The sequence below is a fragment of the Lolium perenne genome, chromosome 6, assembly GCF_019359855.2.
Source record: "Lolium perenne isolate Kyuss_39 chromosome 6, Kyuss_2.0, whole genome shotgun sequence".
NCBI classification, from domain to species: domain Eukaryota; kingdom Viridiplantae; phylum Streptophyta; class Magnoliopsida; order Poales; family Poaceae; genus Lolium; species Lolium perenne.
The window spans coordinates 153499754-153511627 of NC_067249.2; positions in this window are offsets into that span (position 1 = coordinate 153499754).

The following is an 11874-nucleotide window of genomic DNA, read 5'->3' on the forward strand; positions in this document are numbered from 1 at the left end:
TGAAGGTCCATGAGTCAAGGAATATGAAGCTCGGAAGCCCAATTAGTATTAAGGAAAGATAGAGTTGTATTAGGAAATATAGAGATGTGTAACTTTACGGGTTGAACTCAGAGAGTCTCCCGGAATATGTAATCTTGTGTAACACGAAACCCTCGGCTCCGCCTCCTATATAAGGGGGAGTCGAGGGACAAAGAGAGGATCGAAATCATTGTCAACAAAACCCTAATTTCTTAATCGTCGAGTACTTTTCGGCTGAAACCCTCGAGATCTACTTGCCCTCTACTTTCAACTAAACCCTAATCTACAATCCGTAGGCATTGATAAGTTAATCCCTTGTCAATTGGCACCGTCTATGGGAATTAGAGGCGACAAGGAGCTGATCTCGATGGCACGTTCAAGATCGTCGACGTCTTCGGTAGAAAGCAACGCGATGGATAGAGGTAAACGGATCGAAACTGATCTAGTCGATTTTGTTCCTCAGCCACCCTCCCGTTTGGATGCATATACGTATCTGGAGGATCCTATGGAGATGACGTTTGGCAAGTTCCACTTCCGCGTCGAAAAGGAAGGATCGTATCGTCTCGAAATTCCGATCTCGTCGGGATTATCGGAGATCGATTCCGATTTTTCGGACTCCACATCATCGACTGAGACAGGCGACGAGGAGATCTCGCCGCCACGCTTCATCAACACTACGGCAAGTGAAAAAATCGCCAAGATCTTCAGCAACATATCTTTCGAGTCATCTGCGGACTCTGATATAAGCAGTGACTCGAGCAACATCGACAGCTTCACCTTCATCGACAGATCCATTGCTGCTGGAGAGGTCTTCGCTGATCTATATGACGGTGTCACCAATCCCAACAAATATCAAAGTTCAAAGTATCATCAGATCTATGCAATTGGAGATACAAGTCGACCACAGGAGGAGACATCAGAGAACTTCGACGACGCGGGAAATCCGTACGTCGATCCCGCAGATCTCACGCGAGGTTTGGGGACCAAATATATTGGGCCTGGAACATGAGAGATTGTGCACTTTCCGCAGGCAGTATGGGACAGAGTTACAAGAGCCATTGATGGCACATAACCAATGACTGTAACGGCGACACCTGAAGAGTTACAAGCTTACCAATATAGACTTGCTCGTATCAGACGGGAACTTGAAAAATAGAAATTTGAGCTAGATAGAAGGCAAGTCGCAGCTTCCGCGTCAAGCAGGCGAAGGGCGGAGTTGAGCCGATAGTCAGGTACTTCGGGAGATAGTCACAGAGCAGCTCGTAACAGAGCAAGATCTCGGTTGCAAAACATACCTGAGGCTGAAAGGGAGAATCTAGTTCAAAATCTCGACATGTCCTTCATGTCCATAGACACAAGGGGGAATATTATTCCCAAAACACCGAAGCTGGATACATGGTAACGCAAGCTTTTATACTCGCATCCAGGCCACCTCCTGGAGATCCAAGAGAGGCGTTGTATAACATGGCCATGGCAGGAGTTGGAGCCATGGGAATAGCATTCGCAACCACACCTCCCGAAGGATCTGCAAGGCAAAATAGTCCACGACCTGCCGCAACAGTGCAAGATCCTGCGAGGACGAGTGGGGCAAGAGGTGCAGCAGCTCAAGCAAGAGTGGATAGAGCGCGACAAGATAGAAGGGAACGTCGGCAATCACCAGAGGTCGACGAAGAGGATATGTGTGGGTTACCATGCTTTAGTAGAAGAGTCCGCAAAACTCGAGTTCCTTCGGGGTTTAAGCTACCCGACAATTTCAAGAAATTAGATGGTCTGCAAGATCCTGAGGAGTGGCTAGTCGATTATCTCGAGACAGTAAAATTGATAGGTGGGACCAGAGCATCAGCCATGCAGAGCATTCAAGTACACTTGAGTGGAGCCGCACGATCATGGATAAAGAAGCTGCCTCCGGGTTCCATCGACAGCTGGGACAGTTTCGAGGATATATTTGTCAAAAATTTCCGATCCACATGCAAAAAACCCGCATCACTAGAGGAGTTGAGGTCTTGTAGGCAGAAGCACGATGAATCAATGAGAAAGTACATCCAGAGGTGGAACATCATCAAAAACTCGGCAGAGAACATATCTGACAAGAGGGCAATAGATGCATTTGTGGCTGGAATTCGAAGGGGAGATTTTGTCGAAGATTTGGGGAGAACCAACCCAAAGACAGTATCAACATTAATAGAAATAGCGAATAGGTGGGCAGACGGAGAAGATGTTGTTCACAACAAACGGCATAGGTCGCCTGACGAGGACCGCAGTCGAAACTTTCAAAATAGACGACGATTTCCTCGGCAGTTCTCAAATTATGATGCTCCTGGCCAAATATCGGCTGGATTTCGAGGAAACAATGGAGGAAACAATCGAGATGATTATCAAAGGAGTGGTGAGCAGCGATGCAATAATAGAGACGACTCCCGTAACAATAGACAAAATAATGGACCAAGATTCCAGATACCATACGTATCTCCCGAGGATATGATGAACGGACCGTGTCAGATGCATTTTTTCTCGACAGTAATGGGAAGAGGCAGTCAGGGCATATGCAGAAGGACTGTCGAAATTTTCAAGCAATGCTGAAGTTTGCAGGGCAAGCTAACATGCAAGCAATGAATAGAAACCCCCAGGGGCCAAGAAGCGAGATCCACCTCCCACCTCCACATGTAATTACAGATGCAAATCGACATCAGTTACAAATAGCGGCAGCTCCAAACTCACCTCCTTATATCGACACTAGTGGCGCGGTGTCGATGATTCAGAAAGCTCGGCCATCTAACCGAGCTCAAAAAATAATCTCGCGACAAGTGTTCATGGCAGAAGATGCCTCCACCAACAATTGAGTACTTAAATTGGTCAGGACAAGATATTGGCTTTACCATAGCAGACCACCCGCAGCAGGTTCCTCGGCCAGGGCAATCAACATTGATTCTACCAGCGGTGATCGCAGGATTCGATGTTTCACGAGTATTCATAGATGGAGGCAGCAGTTTGAACCTCATGTACGCAGATACATTGAGGAAAATGAATATATCCTTGGCAAATTTGAAACCAACTGACACACGCTTCCATGGGATTACACCGGACAAGCGAGTTATCCGCTAGGGAAAATCAATCTCGACGTTCAGTTTGGAACCCGAGAGAACTACAGGATCGAAAGGCTGGAGTTTGAGGTTGTCGACTTCCCATCACAGTACCACGATTTGTTGGGACGACCAGCCTACGCCAAGTTTATGGCGGTACCACATTACACATATTTGTTGTGGAGGCTCCCCGGACCAAGGGACCAATTACAGTAAAAGGCAGTTTCGCGCTAGCCGATAAATGCGACAAGGATTTTCATCGACTGTCGGAAACCTTCGGGATGCAAGCAGAGTATATGGAGTCAAGGCTAACAACCGATTATGATGTGTTGCCAGATGTGGGAAGGCCACTTAAGGAACTAACCTTTAGCACTACCAAAAATTCTAAGGAGGTATAGATCCACCCGACAGATCCTAAGAAAACAACATCCATCGCAGCAAACATGGACCTCGCATAGGAAAGCGCGCTCGTCGAGTTCCTCCGTGAGCACTGAGAAATCTTTGCATGGTGTCCAGATGACATGCCAGGAGTACCCAGGGAACTTGCCGAGCACCACCTTCACTTGGATCCAGTTGCAAGGCCAATAAAACAACCTTTGCGGCGTTTTTCGGAACCAAACCGCAAAGCTATGCTGTCAGAAATCAATAGACTCAGAGAGGCTGGCTTTATCAAGGAGCTACATACAGAGGCCACGTGGGTAGCTAATCCCGTACTGGTCCCGAAGAAAAACACGAAGGTCCTTCGCATGTGCGTCGACTTTACGTGTCTCAATAAACATTGTCCAAAGGATCACACTACTAGGAAAAGGCTTATAGCCGCACTCCTTACCGCTGGCGAGTACGATTTGAAGTGGCCGGCGGTAAGGCATTTTAGGTCCTCCTCGCGTTACCGCCGGCGGTTTGGTTTTGAAGATGCCAGGGGTAATCTAATTACCGTCGGCGAAATCAATTCGCATGGGCCGGGGGTAAAGTGAGGTCCTGTGGGCCATTTGGGCCAAAATTATAGCCAGCGTCTATGATTCGTTTTTGCCTGGGATAAAGGAGACCATGACCCAGGGGAAAAGGAGACCAACCGAGTCAGCCCCCGTCTCATCCTCCTCCTTCCCCACCCGCTCTCCTGCAGGTGAGTCCGAATCCGTCCCGATTCGTCGCCGTTTCGGCCGATTCCGCCGCGCCAAGGGCCGATTCCCCTCACCCAACTCCCAGCGCCGCCTCCCCTCCTCCCTCACCCAACCCCGCCCTGCGCCGCCTCCTTCGATCTCTATTCCTCCCCGTCGTCGACCTCTCTCCCTTTGGCCGCAGAGCTCTGCCTGAGGTCCGGAGCAGCAAGGCAAAGGACGGGCGTGTCCAAGCGCTGCCCGCGGCCGCTGATGGCCAAGCTCAGCACAAGGCGGGCCGGCGATGCCCCCATCCCCGGCGACCGCGGTCTTCACCGTCCGTCGGCTGGGACTCTAGATCCAGCGACGGCGGCCTCTATCAGCCACCTGCTTGCGCGCTCGGAGCTAGGGACGAAGGCGACGGTGGCCATCGCGGTTCCGTCGGGTCGGCGCCTACCGCATCAGCGCCAAGCCGCGGAAGGGGAGCCACCAGGAGCTCAGCAACTTTGCTCGCTGCTTCCCCACGACCTAGGTCAGACTTTCCTCCTATCATCTTCAGTTGCTTCTCTGCTGCAAGAATGCATCGCTGCACTGGCTCATGCCATTTCTCTTCTGTGCTGTGTTGTGTCGAGAGTTGAGACAAGGCTGCGCTGGGCTGCTGCGACCTACCCGCGCTACTGCCAGCCGTCGTCGTCGTCGAGCGGGATGGTGGCATGCGGCGGCGGGATCCAGATCGGGAGCCAGGAGATGGGACTTGATCGCCTTCGCTTTTATTTTCAGGGTCCTTGATGTAAACTTGTAGTTCCTGGTTGTACTATTTTTATGTCTGGACTTTTCTATAATTTGTACACGGCCTGGCGCTGCAGATGCGCCGCTCGCCATGCTTTTTTTTATTTGCAAAAACTGATACCGCCAGCGAATAGCTAAGGGAGTAGGGAAAACGCTGGGGGTAACACCCAGTTACCATTGGCGAGTTCGAGAACGCATGCGATAAGGGGTTACCACCGGCGAGGTGATCGCCGGCGAATGCAAAATCGCCGGCGGTAAGCCATTTCAGGTCGCTGGCGGTAGGGCATTCCCTAGTAGTGTCACTTTTCCCTCCCAAGGATCGATCAAATTATCGACTCCACGGCGGGTTGTGAACGTCTTTCCTTCCTGGATGCATACTCTAGTTATAACCAGATCAGACTAAAAGAAGATGACGAGGTCAAAACAGCTTTTATAACATCTTATGGCGTGTTCTGCTACAGAACAATGTCTTTTGGTTTGAAAAACGCGGGAGCAATATATCAGCGGATGATGCAGAAGTGTCTTGCAACACAGATTGGTAAAAACGTACAAGTATACATCAACGATGTCGTTATAACGACAAAGAAGGAGTCAACTTTGATCGAGGATCTGAAGGAAACTTTCGATAACTTTGATAAGTTCCTCCTCAAGTTAAACCCGACAAAGTGCTCTTTTAGCGTCCCTGCGGGAGAACTTCTCGAGTTCTTAGTCTCAGCAAGAGGAATCGAGGCTAACCCAGAGAAAATCCAAGCTATCGTAACAATGCGGAAGCCAACAAAGTTGAAGGAAATACAATAGTTGACTGGGCGAGTTGCAGCTCTCAGCAGATTCATCACCAGGCTAGGAGAAAAGGTGTTGCCATTTTACGCCTTAATCAAGCAAGGCGACAAATTTCAGTGGAATGAAGAAGCAGACAGAGCTTTCGAGGATCTCAAGCGCACAATCTCGACACCACCAATCCTGGTGGCACCTAAGGAGAAGGAGCCTCTCCTGTTATATATAGCAGCCACGCCTCAGGTGGTCAGCACAGTCCTTGTGGTTGAAAGAGAAGAAGAAGGAAAACTCCATAGAGTGCAGCGGCCGGTATACTTCGTCAGCGAAGTTTTATCACCTTCAAAACAGCGATACCCGCAGTATCAGAAGTTGGCATATGGAGTGTTCACAACCGCAAGAAAACTGCGACACTATTTTTCGGCACATCCGAGTGGATGGAGTTGCAAAACACGGGACCTCCGGATTTATCGAGAACTTGGACTATGAACTTTGACGGGTCCAAGAGATTAGAAGGAGCTGGAGCAGGCGTGATATTAGTATCACCTCAAGGCGACAAGTTAAAATATGTCTTACGGATGACGTTTCCAAACGCGTCTAACAACGAAGCAGAATACGAAGCACTTATACATGGGATGAAGATGGTGAAGGCTTGCGGCGCAACTCGATTAAAAATCTTTGGCGACTCACAACTGGTGGCTCAACAAGTGATGAACCAATGCGACGCGGTCAATGATAGCATGATAGCATATAAATAAGTATATAACGAGCTCGAGAAGTCATTCGATGGGTGCGAGGTAAATCACATCAGCAGGCTCAGCAACGATGAAGTCGATGTTCTTGCAAACATCGGGTCGCAGTGTCTCGGAATTCCACCTAGCGGGTTTTGGGAGGAGATAGCTGAAAGATCAACTAAGCCGAAGAAACAGCAGAAGAAGGACAAGGATGAGAAATCTTCGGGGGCTAAAATAACACCAGCAGAAGAAGAGGAGGAACCAGACGTGATAATTGATGGTACAAGTTCCTTGGATGCAGGAATATATAGCATACATCTTAAGGAAAGAAATACCCAACGATCCAGTTGAAGCAAGGCGAGTTATTAGGCGTTCTAAAGCCTTTACTGTGGTCAAAGGAGAGCTATACAAACGAAGTATTTCGGGAGTACTACAAAGATGTGTCACACCCGAGGAAGGAAGGCTAATTCTGAAGGATGTACACGAAGGAGTGTGTGGACATCATGCAAGCAGTCGAGCTATAGCAGCCAAGGTTTTCAGAGCAGGATTTTATTGGTTGACAACAATCGAGGATGCAAAGGACATTGTTCGCACTTGCGATGCGTGCCAAAGGTTTGCCGCGAAACCTCATTCTCCGGCAGCGGAGTTGGTGCCAATACCACTATCATGTCCTTTTGCTCAATGGGGTCTTGATATGGTGGGAAAATTTCACAAGGCTTGGCCAGGAGGATACGAGTATATGCCCGTAGCTATCGATAAGTTCACAAAGTGGATAGAAGCAAAGCCGATAAATTCACCAAACGGAGCATCTGCAGTCAAGTTTGTTAAGAGTATCGTCTTTCGATTTGGAGTGCCGCATAGCATCGTCACAGACAACGGTAGTAATTTCACATCCAAGGAATTCAAGGCATATTGTGCAGAGGTAGGCATCAAACTTCACTTTGCATCAGTTGCGCACCCGCAAACCAACGGTCAAGTCGAGAAAGCAAACGGCATCATTTGCAACGGCATCAAGAAACGTCTGCTAACACCATTGGAAAAAGCTCGACACACATGGCTAGAGGAGTTGCCTAGTGTTTTATGGAGTATTCGAACAACACCAAATACAGCAACATATGAAACACCATTTTTTCTAGTCCATGGAGCTGAAGCGGTCTTGCCAGATAGAAATAGAACACAATTCTCCGAGAGTGGCAGAATATGATGAAGAAAGCGTCGAGAAATGCATTGGATGGCGATGTCGGCAACGCACTTGTGAAGCTCGAGAGACGAAATCTTGTCAAGAGTCACTAAGTACCAGCAAGATCTGAAAAACTACCACAGCCGACGTTTGCGACCAAGATCTTTCCAAGTAGGCGACCTAGTTCTTCGGCTCACACAAAATAGCCACGAGAAACTTGAGGCGCCCTGGGTTGGCCCATACATCGTCACCGAAGTAATTGTAGGAGGAACATACATAATAAAAGACAAGAAGACAGGGGTTGCCGAGCCAAATCCCTGGAATGTGGCTCAACTTAGGCGTTTCTATGCTTAAGTCAAGATATATAGGTAAACATAGAATGTATTGAAATGCCCGCGAGTTTTCAGACGCACTCTTTTACTTTCAGGGCACCGAGTGGGGCTGGAAGGTTTTTAATGAGGCGGGCTCGCGGTGCTGCAATATAGTAAAGATATTGGTGATATACATCTTTTCATTCGATAGGTTCGGGGTTTTCTTACCTGACAAAGTTTCATTATGCACAAGAACAACTTATACAACATATAAATTTACAAAAAATCTTTGCCTTGGTTTGAAATACCTCGCAAACACAATAAAAATAAAGACACTAGCCACCGAGACACTCGGGGCTAGGGAAAAGAAAAATACATATCTGAGAAGATTCTGAGCTCTTTCGACAAGATAAGCTATCTACCGAAGAAGTAGATTTACTCGCGACCTAGCATATCATCAATATTTATTCTGTCTTCTTCGGCAGAGGCACCCAGAAAATCGGCATAATGGCCATCTGCAAAAAAGTCGGCATCGATCCATTCGAAGAAGGTCATCAATTATCTCTTCAGACACTGGTGTAACTATCGCATCAATTTTGTCGACACCCATCCGTCGTCGCCTCAGCTTGGTATGGATAGTTTCAACCACCTTGGTCATATCCAGTTTTGAGTGGCAGATTTGAAGCATAATAAGGGCAAATCTGGCACCGGCTACAAGTTGTGCTCTTACAAAACCATGGATTTTGTGCGAATCCTTAAACTTGGTCATTAGCTCAGGAAGGGTCTTAGGCTGAATATTTCGAGGGAACATGGAGTTGTAGACCATGGACAATTTTTTGGTACAAAATTCAAGGAACTCACGAATTTGACACGTGCGATCTTGAAACCTGATGATCTGTCGGGTACGCTCAAGTGTAGCCGAAAAAAGGGAGCCATGGTCCAGTGCCAAATTAACAAGGAAATTTGATCTTGTGTCAACCCGTTGATCTTCGGCAGCAGCATCCAAAAGGGGACCTGTTTGATGACAGCACACCAGTTAGAGACAGAAAATAAGCAAACAACAGAGGAAGTTTAAGCTTGAGAAGTATACCTGCCATTTCCAGGCTCGCCTCAGTCATCAATTCAAGCATAAAATTTTCTCGGGAGGTAGCCTGTGAAGCTTCAGCGACTGCAGCTTCTTTTGAAGCTATAGCTTCCTGAGCTTGCTGTTGTGCAATTTTCTCCCTCTCAGAGGATCTTCGAGATTGTTCCATTATCACAAGTGCCTGTTTCGTCATTGATTGAAGCTGTTGCCGGAGTTCTTCCAAGTCATGTGTTGGATCCGTACTCGAAGAATCTTCAATAAATTCGTTACCGGTTGACATTTTCTTCGAGTAAGAGGACGCAAGCAAAGCATCGGAGGGATGAGGAGTTGAAGTATAGTTGTCAAATACCAACTAGAAAGAAAATTTCGACATCAATCATCACGTGAAATAGATTTTCATTGATTTCCAATATATTCACATAGTTCTTACAAAAGGTTGGATCCTAGTGAACCAAGCATACGCTATTGCAAGCTACATCTATGACGACAGGCATCCAAAGAAAGAAAAAAGAGAAAAAGATAGGCAGGGCGATCTACTTGACCTCCGTTTTGGCGGAACTGGAGGAGGGCGTTGGCTTGTACCCGAGGAAGGCCAGGATCTTCTTTGAGTGGGGCTTTGCAGCCCTGATTAGAGATGGCCATTTATCCTGTTTCAGCTTTGTGGCTTCGCCAACTTTTGCCCAGTCGATATTTTGCAGGCTCTCGGCAACCAGTGCTATAGTGCCTTCCACGCCAATCTTCAAGTTTTCTTGGCGGAGAGCAATCCCAAGATCTTCTTGGGGGACGAAGCTTTTGGCAAGGTCAGCAAAGGCGTCGGGTTCCTTTCTCTTCGGGAAGAAATAAGGGAACAAGCGCGAAAACGCAGCTTGGACGTCAAAGATGCTACGGCGCACCAGATCCGCATGAATCTCAAAAAGAGACAGCGTGACGAGAAGACGGTCGTCTTCAGGCTTGTCCAGCACAAAATCTTGACTCATTTTCCCTGCTGAAACAAAAGTTCGGGTCTTCAACAAGGAGAAGGGGCAGAAAACCAATGAATAGAATGAAGATAGGATTAGCGAACTTACTAACAAAACGCCGGTTCAATGATTCAAGGCGGGAGGCAATGTTTCCTTCACGAGCGACATGCTGAGAGATTTTGTCACTTAGAGCAGTCTCTGCTTCGTGAAGCCTCTTTTGAAGATCTTCAATACAAGAGGCATCCTTTTCAACTTTTTCGCGAGCTTCTTCGCTCGCCCTGAGTTTGTTGGCAAGGTCTTCAACCCGTTTGTCCACCGCAAGGAGAGCCACTGTTGAAAAGACATAGAGAAGAAGTTAAAATTGTACAAGGACAAAGGATGTTTTTGAGGAATAGAAAGGATAATCTGACAATATACCTTTCAACCCATCAACAGTGTTTCGGTATCCAATAAATTGGGTGCCAAGGTTAATGAAGGGCTTCATCAGAGGCTGCAGAGAAAGAAAGGGAAAGAAAGATTCATAGTAGTAAAAAACTCGACAAATAGAAAAACAAAAATAGTAGACTTACATCGTCCAAAGGCGGAATTGCTGAATCTCCAGCAAGGTTGAATTCTTCGCCTAGTTCAATCCTCGCTCTTTTTGGAGAATAGGCTCGGGGGCTAGTGGCAGGAGTCAACCTCTGAAGATCTGGGTGAGGAGTCGAGGATTCCTCTGCCGTGCGGTGTGTCTCCGATAAAGCTAAAGTATGAGACATGCTCATAGGAGCAGTCACATTGGCGGCGGGTTCTTCTTTTTCTTCATCGTCACTTGGCACAAAATAGAATGAGATTATTTGATATAGAATCAGGATATTCAACACACCATGACTAAAAAAGAGCGACAAGGTAACTTACGAACTGACAAGAGCAGCTTCATAGGCGTTGAGGGCATTGCTTCTTCGACAGGAGAGCTGCTCAGCTTGGAGGTGCCAGAGCCTTCTGCGTCACCTCTTTTCCATTTCTTCAGGGAAACAGCGGAAGGGATGGACTGCGTGGACTCCGAAGCCTCGGATTCAACTTCTTTTTCAGAGGAAGCCGCGGGTTTGTGAGAAACCGCGACTTCACTTTCAGGATGAGAAGGAACCTGGGTGTCCTCGGTAATGACTGCGCGTTCTTCGACATCTCCACCTTCGGGAAGGGGAGGAATAGTCGATTCAGTTTTATGGTTCTGAACAAGATAAGAATGTGTCAGCAAGAAATTATATCAATTAACACCAGTCGAAGAAATAGCAGTCAAAAGAAGTGCATAGAAAACAAGTAGACGATAAAGATAGAATATCTGGGGGAGAGCGTTGGTGCCGCTATACGGCACCACGCGGCAAGATGTCGGGATGGTGTCTTTCTTGCTGAGCGAAGAGATTTTTTGGACAAGTTTTTCTAAGTCCTTGACCGATAGATCTATCGACAGCCGATCCTCATCTTTGTCACCAGCATACATCCAGAGGGGGTTTTTGCGGCCCTAATCCTAAGGAAGTATGCCGTAATCTGGATACCCGACAACTCTTGGCCACGGGTATTCTGGAGCTCGTGCATGCGCGTCATCAGCGCCTCTGTCGCCGACCTTTCTTCGTCGGTAGCTTCTGCATCCCAGGAGCGGCGGCGGAAGATTTTTTCCGTTGCCGTTAAAAGGGGGAATGTTGTGTTCCACCGAGTCGGCGCTTTCCTCGCGAATATACAACCATCTTTTGCGCCACCCTTGGACGGAGTCGGGGAATTTGATGTCAAAATACTCGACATCAGGGCGGACGCAAATAACAACACCGCCTATATTATAGGCAATGTTGGGGGAGCCACTGCGGCGGAGGATGAAGA